Source organism: Rutidosis leptorrhynchoides, chromosome 2 (genome assembly GCF_046630445.1).
Source record: "Rutidosis leptorrhynchoides isolate AG116_Rl617_1_P2 chromosome 2, CSIRO_AGI_Rlap_v1, whole genome shotgun sequence".
Lineage (NCBI taxonomy): Eukaryota > Viridiplantae > Streptophyta > Magnoliopsida > Asterales > Asteraceae > Rutidosis > Rutidosis leptorrhynchoides.
In genome coordinates this window covers 341,754,796-341,765,140 of record NC_092334.1, presented here as the reverse complement: position 1 = coordinate 341,765,140, position 10,345 = coordinate 341,754,796, and the positions used below count along the sequence as shown (strand labels likewise).

Here is a 10,345-nt window from a genome sequence, read left to right as displayed (position 1 = left end):
GTGAATGTAGCAATCTATTTTGCCACCGGTGCCAAAGGGGTGGTCATATGGCCAACGATTGTAGAAGTGCCGCCCCCGTCGCTCAAAAGGTGCCCAATACACCAAAATCGGGTACTTGTTATGAATGTGGCCAAACGGGTCATTTTAGAAATGCATGTCCAAAGAAGAAAGCCAACCCCAACACACGCGGCCGAGCTTTCAACATCAACACCGAGGAAGCCCGAGATGACAATGAATTAGTCACGGGTACGTTTCTCCTCAACAACACTTATGTTACTTGTTTATTCGATTCGGGTGCCGATAAGAGTTTTGTATCCAAGACTTTGACTCATTCTTTTAGCACTCCACCACTTCCACTAGATACCACTTATACCATTGAAGTGGCCAACGGGAAACTATTGAGTGCTGACACATATTACTGGGGGTGTACGTTAAACATTTTGGGTAATGAGTTTGAAATTGACTTGATACCCATGGAACTAGGAAGCTTCGATGTAATAATCGGTATGAATTGGCTAGCCAAAAAGAAATCTCACATCCTTTGTGATCTTAACGCAATCCGAATTCCTATCGAGAATGGTGAACCCTTGATTGTTTATGGCGATAAGAGTTGCACCGGACTCAACCTCGTTTCGTGCATTAAAGTTAGAAAACTACTCCGTAAGGGTTGTTTTGCGATCCTTGCTCACGTTAAGAAAGTCGAGTCCGATGAGAAGCACATCGATGATGTGCCAACTGTTAGCGACTATTCCGATGTATTTCCCGACGAATTGCCGGGTCTTCCACCTCATCGACCGGTTGAATTCCAAATCGATCTTATTCCGGGAGCCGCACCCGTAGCACGTGCACCATATAGACTTGCTCCATCCGAAATGTAAGAATTGCAAAGTCAAATCCAAGAACTACTTGACCGTGGTTTTATCCAACCTAGCCATTCACCATGGGGCGCTCCGATTTTGTTTGTTAAAAAGAAAGACGGATCCCTACGAATGCACATTGATTATCGTGAACTAAACAAATTGACGGTTAAGAACCGATATCCTCTTCCTCGCATCGATGACCTCTTTGATCAACTACAAGGGTCTTGTGTATATTCGAAAATCGATCTCCGCTCGGGTTATCATCAATTAAGGGTTAAGGGGGAAGATGTCTCCAAAACCGCTTTCCGAACTCGTTATGGTAGTTATGAATTTCTTGTTATGCAATTTGGTCTCACTAACGCACCGACGGTGTTCATGGATCTTATGAACCGCGTGTGTAAACCGTATCTCGATAAATTCGTTATTGTCTTCATCGATGACATCTTGGTCTATTCTAAAAGCGAAGAAGAGCACGAACAACATCTCCGACTTGTGCTCGAACTCTTGAGACAAGAACGACTATATGCCAAATTCTCCAAGTGTGAATTTTGGTTGAAGGAAGTTCAATTTCTTGGTCATGTTGTAAGTGATCAAGGTATTAAAGTCGATCCATCAAAAATCGAAGCCATTAGTAAATGGGAGACTCCTACTACTCCTACTCACATTCGTCAATTCTTGGGTCTCGCCGGATACTATCGTAGATTCATCAAGGATTTCTCTTTGGTTGCTCGTCCTCTAACCGAGTTAACTCACAAGGGAAATAAATTCGTTTGGGCGACCGAACAAGAATCCGCATTTCAAATCTTGAAAACAAAGCTAACCACCGCTCCTATCTTGTCACTTCCCGAAGGCAATGACGATTTTGTTGTATACTGCGATGCCTCGAAACATGGTTTTGGGTGTGTATTGATGCAACGAAAGAAAGTCATTGCTTATGCCTCTCGACAACTCAAAATTCATGAACGAAACTACACGACACATGATCTCGAACTCAGAGCCGTTGTCTTCGCACTTAAAATGTAGAGACACTATCTTTATGGAACCAAGAGTACTATCTTCACCGATCACAAAAGCCTCCAACACATCTTTGATCAAAAGCAACTAAACATGAGACAACGACGGTGGATTAAAACTTTAAACGATTATGATTGTGAGCTTCGTTACCATCCCGGGAAGGTAAACGTAGTAGCCTTTTCCTTAAGTCGAAAGGAAAGAGCGGTGCCTCTTCGTGTCCGAGCTTTAAACATCACCATTCACACAAACCTTAATAGCCAAATTTGGGTGGCACAAGATGAGGCTCTCAAGGATGAAAACATTTCACACGAGCTCTTGAACATTCTCATCTCTCGATTCGAAACTAAAGAAACCGGACTCCGATATTTCGCCGAAAGAATTTGGGTGCCTAGTTATGGGGACTTGCGAAGCCTTATTTTAGATGAAGCCCATAAGTCACGATACTCAATTCACCCCGGTGCCAATAAGATGTACCACGACCTTAAAGAACAATATTGGTGGCCGAACATCAAAAGGGACGTAGCTACTTATGTTGCCAAGTGTTTGACATGTTCCAAAGTCAAAGCCGAACACCAAAGACCGTCCGGGTTACTTCAATAACCCGAAATCCCGCAATGAAAGTGGGAAAGAATAACAATGGATTTTATCACCAAGCTACCAAAAATGACGGGCGGTTATGACACTATTTGGGTTATCATTGACCGTCTCACCAAATCCGCACACTTCCTCGCTATGAAAGAAACGGACAAAATGGAAAAACTTGCACAACTCTACATCAAGGAGATCGTAGCCCGACACGGTGTACCTTTATCGATTATCTCCGACCGAGATGGCCGTTTTGTTTCTAGATTTTGGCGTACCTTGCAAGAAGCGTTGGGAACGCGTTTAGACATGAGCACCGCATATCATCCCCAAACCGATGGGCAAAGCGAACGAACAATTCAAACCTTGAAGGACATGTTACGAGCTTGCGTTGTTGATTTTGGAAAATATTGGGACAAGCACTTGCCTCTCGCCGAGTTCTCTTACAACAATAGTTATCACGCGAGTATAAAAGCCTCACCTTTTGAAGCGTTATATGGCCGAAAATGTCGTTCACCTCTTTGTTGGGCCGAAGTAGGCGACGTGCAAATCACCGGACCCGAACCCATTCACGAAACCACCGAGAAGATAGTTCAAATCCGAGATAGGCTTCGGACGGCCCGGAGTCGTCAAAAGTGCTATACCGACAAAAGACGCAATGACCTCGAATTTCAAGTCGGTGACCGAGTAATGTTAAAAGTCGCGCCTTGGAAAGGTGTAATCTGTTTTGAGAAACGTGGGAAGCTAAATCCACAGTATATTGGTCCTTTCGAAATCTTGGAGCGTATTGGAACCGTTGCTTATCGTTTAGATCTTCCGCCTCAATTGAGCTCCGTTCATCCTACCTTCCATGTACCTAACTTGAAAAAGTGCCTTGCCGAACCCAATATCGTCATCCCTCTCGAGGAGCTTACTATTGATGACAAACTCCATTTTGTGGAGGAACCGGTTGAGATTGTGGACACCTCCGTCAAGACGTTGAAACAAAGCCGAATCCCGATTGTCAAAGTCCGTTGGAACGCCAAAAGGGGACCCGAGTTTACTTGGGAAAGACAAGACCAAATGCAAAGGAAATACCCTCACTTATTCCCGGTTTCGGAAACGCAAGATTCCGAGGAAGAAACAACGACTACTACGCCTACTTAGATTTCGGGATGAAATTTCTTTTAAGGAGTAGGTAATGTAACATCCCGCCTTTTTCCGTTTACTTTTCCGTTTAACTATTTTAAATTCCGTTATATGTTTATAACATCTCCCGTTGATACGCGTTTTAAAAATATCTCGTTTAGGTAATTCACGCAACCGCAACCGAACTTGAGGGACTAGTTTCGCCAAGGGAGCAAAGATGTGACTAGCTTTTGACTAGTCAACACCCACCTCCCTTTCTTTTTCTTTTTCTTTTTCATTTTCCTTTTTCTTTACTACTTTCATATTTTCTCTCAAAACACCATTTCAAAGAATCATCATCCAAATCCAAGCTAGCGGGTGTTTCGCAAAACAAATTACATTTTTGGAATCCTTGCAACTTCCTCTTCGATTCCATACCGATTACATCTAATTTGGGTAACTTTCTAAAATCACTAGATTTTGTGTTCTTGATGCTTTTAACTAATAAAGTTGTTAATTAGTGTCTATGGCTCAAGTCTAACATGAATATATATGATTTATATGTTCGATCTTGTTATTTTTAGTAACTAGCATGAACTTGAAAGTTTGGTGTGTTTGATTGATGATTTGGTTGCTTAAATATTGTTGTTATGATAAAGTGCAAGTATTAAATGTGTTCCTAGTATCACTAGCTTCAATTTGATGTGTAGGTTGCTTTAGAAAACTTCATGAACTTGATTAGTGATTTTGGTGAAATTGGGTTAGGGTTTGATGAACTTGAAATGGACTTTTGATGCTTTGAATGACATGAAATGTTATTTGTAAGTGTTAGGTTGTATTGTATGCTTGATTACCTCCGAAACGGCATATCGTTCATGTAAATTGGTTGCCGAATCATCGAATTGCATTTATGAACTTGGATGCATTAAATGAGGAGCTTTGAATGTAAAATTTGGTTGTTGTAAAAGTAAATGTGATTGATGAAATGTGTTTAATTGCTTTCGTTGTCAAAATACCTTTCCGATGATATAAGATACATGTTTTGGTTGTTTGCGGGTCATAAATGGTGATTGTTTGAAGTTAGGTTCGTGCATTAAACTTGAAAACTGCCAGAATTTCTGCACAGGTAATGACGCGGCGCGCCATATCCCCGCGCGGCGCGCCAAAGTGGGCTGACCAACTTGTCACTTTTATGAAAAATGTTTGTTATGCTACGCACCTCCGATTCACATGTAACTTGTTCTAACATGCTTATACATGATTAAAAACCTCAGAAAAATAGTTCGGGACCCGACCCGAACGTGTTGACTTTTTCGTTGACTTTGACCCGACCAAAGTTTGACTTTTTGTCAAACTTAACCAAATGATTATGCAATCTTTCTAACTTGTTTCTATACTTGTATGTTGCATGAAACTTGACAATTTGATTCACATGCTACATAATCGAGTCGTAACGAGCCATAGGACTAATTGAACATCTTTGACCTATCGTGTTTACCATTATTGATACGACCTATTTGTTTAGGTCAAGACTAGCATTGTTCATTGCACATGTTATTTGTTGAAGTACTTATTGCTCGTACACACAAGGTGAGATCATAGTCCCATCTTTCAAACAACTTTTATGCTTTAAACTATGGGATGAGAAACATATACGTATCATACTTTTACACTTTGAACACAAGTACGAAAACGAACATTCCACGTACGGGTTTGAACAAAAAGCCTCAATTCAATTATCATTAGTTACACTTGCAGGGTGTAAACGAGAACTTATATTATGTGATCACATGGGCTTGACGAGCCTCATTCGGACGGTTCGCTACCGTTAGCGGATGAAATATATTTTCGAGTATAGTGTATGTTCTAACACTACGTAACAGGGTACAAAACAGTTAAGTTTGATAATTGGGTGCCCGCGAAACAAATAACAAACTTTGGAATGCAAATGATTTTGATAATCATCTTATATTAAATCTTGTGGTTCAAATACAACGTTTACTAAAACACCTATGATTTCACCAACGTTTTCGTTGACAGTTTTCTATATGTTTTCTCAGGTCCTTGAATGCTTAAGGATACATGCTTCCGCTTACTTTTTGATACTTGCTTGGATGTCGAGTATACGTGCATTGTTGGAGCGTCTTTTGACTACTTTTATAAATTGTGTCGCATATGTTTCATTTGTACGTTAAACATTGAAATGTAACTAGTCATTGAACTACTTTTGTAAACTTGAAACATCCTTTTACTTATGAAATGAATGCGACATATTTTGGTCAAACGTAAAGACTTATGACCACGTAACGCTACCTAAGTAGTCGGCGCCGTTAAACAAAACTTAAATTCCTATTCAGGAAACAGCAATTAGTTTTCAAGAAGAATTAGGGGTCATAGGTTGCAATCGTCAATCAAAAAAGCTCATTCCTGTTTCAAAATCAAATTAGGGTTCTTATGGTGCAATCGATTTGAGTCCTTAAGATTCAATGGATCATTGTCTGATTGCTGAAAAGGGTATATTCTTAATTCGTATTATGACCAGTTAACATTACCGTCATTTTTTCCACTGAAAAGCACCTGCTAATTTGACCAGTTAGGGTTTCATCTATTGATTTTAATTATCGTTTAACATGTTATGTTATGGTTTCATCTATTTGTTAGATCAATCGCTTATAATCGTTACTTTGACAAATTTTACCGATGCTAATTTGACCAGTTTGGGTTTTCAGAAATATTGATGTTGTTCCTTTGACAAATCTTACTGATGCTCCTTTTTATGCAATTGATTTGTCATCTTCGAAGGTATTGCTCTTTGTTTGATATAAGTTTATCTGCCTAAACGTTTGTTATTTCTTAATTTTCTCAGTGTCTGCGATTATCATCGTCGTCACTCTAGATAGTTATAAGTTAAGATTTCATGATCAGGTTTATTAGACTATGTTGTGGGCACCTCTGAGATAACAGAAGTTCACCTAGAGGGTGTATGATTGTACGTTTTTTTTCAATTTATGAAGTAGTGCTCATCAGGACTTATATGTTCTCTTTGTGAATGAAATATGAGAGCTTTGATTGGTTGATTTTATACAATAGGCTAATTGAGAGGGTCATTTGGTTAAGCAATTACGTCTCTGAATTAGAAAGGTATCATCTGTAATAATATATGTATGTTGTAATAGTCGATGTTGGATCATTAGAATGCAGTTTGTTTACATGGTAGTCATATGAAATGTTTGGCACTGTCACATATCTGATATCATAAGCTTATTTTGTTGGCTTAATACTGTTTTAGGTTACCTTCTACTGGGACAGAACTTTATTTTACTGCTAACAGACAGTTGAAACCGCCCTTAATCTAATTGGTTCAGGTTAGGTCCTCTTTTGAAATTTAAAGATTTGTATGCATACTCTCAACGAGGATGCCAATCTCATTGTTATGAATATTGATACAGTGTATTAGTATTATACAATTTAAAACTGATGTAAACCCTGAGTTTTGAAAATGCATGCTTTCATTACTAATTTGTATCTTCATATATGATATTAATGTTCATGTGCATTATTGCAATTTGATGCGACCCTAAGTGAATAATAAATAGATGCCGGTCGCTGACCTTTAGGTAACAATTTGAATCAACCTGATCATGACAGCGATGATAGTCACTTGATGATTTGAATCAACACACTTAATATAACCTACTGAACATATTGTTGTAAATTGCCAAAACCACTGCAATCCGCCGCTTGCAATGACAATGAGACGCATGTTCCTTCTACTTATTTTAACCCAGTAACGACAGCTGAAAAAAGACTCATTCACTGATAGATGCCAGGTAATGTATGCAACAAATAATGAATGTATAGTTTTTTGTTATGAGGAAATTCATGCTTTTTACGTTATTTTTATATGTGTCTGACCTCTTGAATATCAAGATTGACATGCTAATGCGAGAAATGTGTAAAGTTATATCTATATACCTATAAAGTTAGCATACGAAGGTATTGTATGTTACGAGTACAAAAGTATGTAATGGCACTTTAAGGAAGATAATTTGGATTTGAGTCTACTGCCTGAAATTGACTTTTTGGGTTTAATAAAAAGTAAACTGTTAAGTATGTTGGTCTTTAAAAATAGAAGGAAAATTAATATGGAATTGATTTGGTTTTGTGAAACTAAAATTGCTTCAGGTGTTAACTTTGAGGATCAAATTGTTAACATTTGATATAATATATGGTGTTCTTGGTTGGGAACTGGAATGCACTTGATTTTTAAATGTAATTGGAATTCATTCCTATATTGCCTTTTATAATCTCTATAAACTTATTCGTTCCTTTTTTTAACGACAAACACACCCATTAAACAGTTCACGACGGGACTCGAACTCACAATGTCAAGGTTGATGAGTTACGTTTTTACCGCTAGGCCATAAACCCTTTGACTACTTAACCATTATTTACTTGCGTTGCGTATGAATAACATTAATTAATAATAAATTACACGTGAATTGATATATATTACATCGTTTAATTTAATAACAAGTACAAGTATTGCAACTTTATTTTATCAATCCGGCGAATTCGCGAGTCTTGATCTAGTTTTTGTATAAAGTTGTTACCTTTAGTAACTATCTTCACAGTTTAGTCTCTCTGCATTTTTCTGCTTAATTCTGTATCCATCTATCCTAATTTCAGTTTAATTTTTTGCATATGCAGGAACTGTTGAAGCGTCAACGAAACAAAACCCGTTGTGGTACTCCATTTATATACACGTTTCTTATCAGTTTCTTGGATTTATTTTGGGATACTGGCTGAAGTGATCTTTAAATTTTGCCCGTTGAAGACATTTGATAGGACAACCATTGGACAAAGCCTCTATTAATTGTGAATTTGTGATATGAGAAGACATGGTTAAAGTAACAATGTTTTTCAGCAAATGAATATATGATACTGCCCTCACTTTTTATACTTGAACTTGTTTGAGAATTCTTTTTATCTACTCTATATTTGAAAATTCTTGTTATTCACTCGGTCATGTACTCTGTTGTTTTAGGTCATGTACTCTATTGTTTGAACTTGTTATGGTTTGGTTTGATAACTAGTAGTATTTGTTATTATGGATATTATGTTTTGTATCATAGATTATATGATATGATATAGATATTGTGTTTTTGCTATTCATTATGCAAGCTATTATTTTATTTTATTGGATGGTGGTTATGAAGACTTCTTATGAAAATGTTAAGAATAATGTGCTTAGGTTACATAGATCTGGAAGCTACAGATTGATATAATGGCTAAACGGATTGGTTGTTTGACTACATTTGGTCAAATGGGTTATTTTTTGGTTGTTTATGTATTGAATTATAACAAAAGATGGTTTTCTAACAAACTATTATGTTTAAAGTTTGATGATAACAAATCTTGTGGTTTACTTCAAGAACTTGTATAATTGAGCTTAGATTTTATTTTAAGCCTAAGAGGCTGGCGCAGACATAATTGGGCTTATGTTTTATTTACGAGTTGTCATTTGTAATTTATGAAATAATGGTCTGCATTTGAACCAATGTCAAACCATTGACAAACATCACACATAAACCACTCCTTTTGTCCATTATAATAACTAAGACCCCAAAAATTCATACGTCATATTAAAGAATTAAATTGTCTTAAAAATTTACAATTATAGGACATAAGTATCACATCTCCTATTAGCTTTTGATGTAATACGACTATGACAAATAAATGTCCTATGATATTTCATTTCATATGACTTTTATATATGGTGTCCTATTAAATTAGCACATAATGCGACACCATAACGTTAAATGTCTTATTAAATCCGGTTTAATGATTTACAATTAAAGTGTCCTATCAAATGATATGATATTTAGGACCCTAACAACTCATCAATCACATTAAAGAATCAAAGTGTCCTAAAATTTGACAATGATACGACATAAATATCACATGTCTTATTAGCTTATGATCTAATACGACTATGACAAATAAATGTCCTATGATAGTTTATTTCTTATGACTTTTTTATAAAGTATCATATTCAATAAACACATAACGCGACACTAAACCGTAAAATGTCTTATAAAGTTCCATTTTATGATTCACAATTAAAGTGTCATATGAAATAACATGATAATTAGGACCCCAACAACGCATCCGTCACATTAAAGAATAAACGTATACTAAATATTTAAAATGATACGACATACATATCAAATGTCCTATTAGCCGATGATATAATACGACTGACAATTAAATGTCCTATGATTTTTTATTTTATAAGACTATCTTAAAAAGTGTCCTATTAAATAAACACATAATGCGACACTAAACCGTTAAATGTCTTATGAAGTTCTATTTTATAATTCACAATTAAAGTGTCCTATGAATTACTATGATATTTAGGACCACAACAACTCATCACATTACAGAATCAAAGTGTCCTAATGAAACATCCCAATCCGTATTCCATACGATAATTTTTTTTTTTTTTTGATAAACCATTAGGGCCAAAATTAAACGGTTACATATAACCCATTTAACAACATCACAAGTTAAATGTTTACAAACGGCACGAAGGCCCTTAACAAAAGTAATACAAGTTTGACCCATTCACAAATGATAGTTTTAAACCAAACACACTTCGAGCATGGTTTGGGGCTAAACTACCCAAATCACTAGGCCAACTTCAAAAGCTTCAACAAGCATCACCAAGGGACACCTAGTGCCCAACAACCCCTTTCCCCCTATCCGCACCTGCATCTAAA

General features: G+C 36.7%; 1 long non-coding RNA gene across 4 annotated transcripts; it reads left to right on the top strand.

Moving 5' to 3' along the window:
* Positions 1 to 6,087: 6,087 nt before the first annotated feature.
* On the top strand, positions 6,088 to 8,584 carry LOC139891932 (uncharacterized). 4 transcript variants are annotated; one of them, XR_011773917.1, is made up of 5 exons: positions 6,088 to 6,365; positions 6,654 to 6,704; positions 6,853 to 6,928; positions 7,212 to 7,393; positions 8,274 to 8,584. It is a non-coding gene; the product is annotated as an uncharacterized lncRNA (long non-coding RNA). The 4 variants fall into 4 exon arrangements; XR_011773916.1 differs by having other exon boundaries at positions 6,654 to 6,928; XR_011773915.1 differs by having other exon boundaries at positions 6,088 to 6,704.
* The last annotated feature ends 1,761 nt before the right edge of the window (positions 8,585 to 10,345 follow it).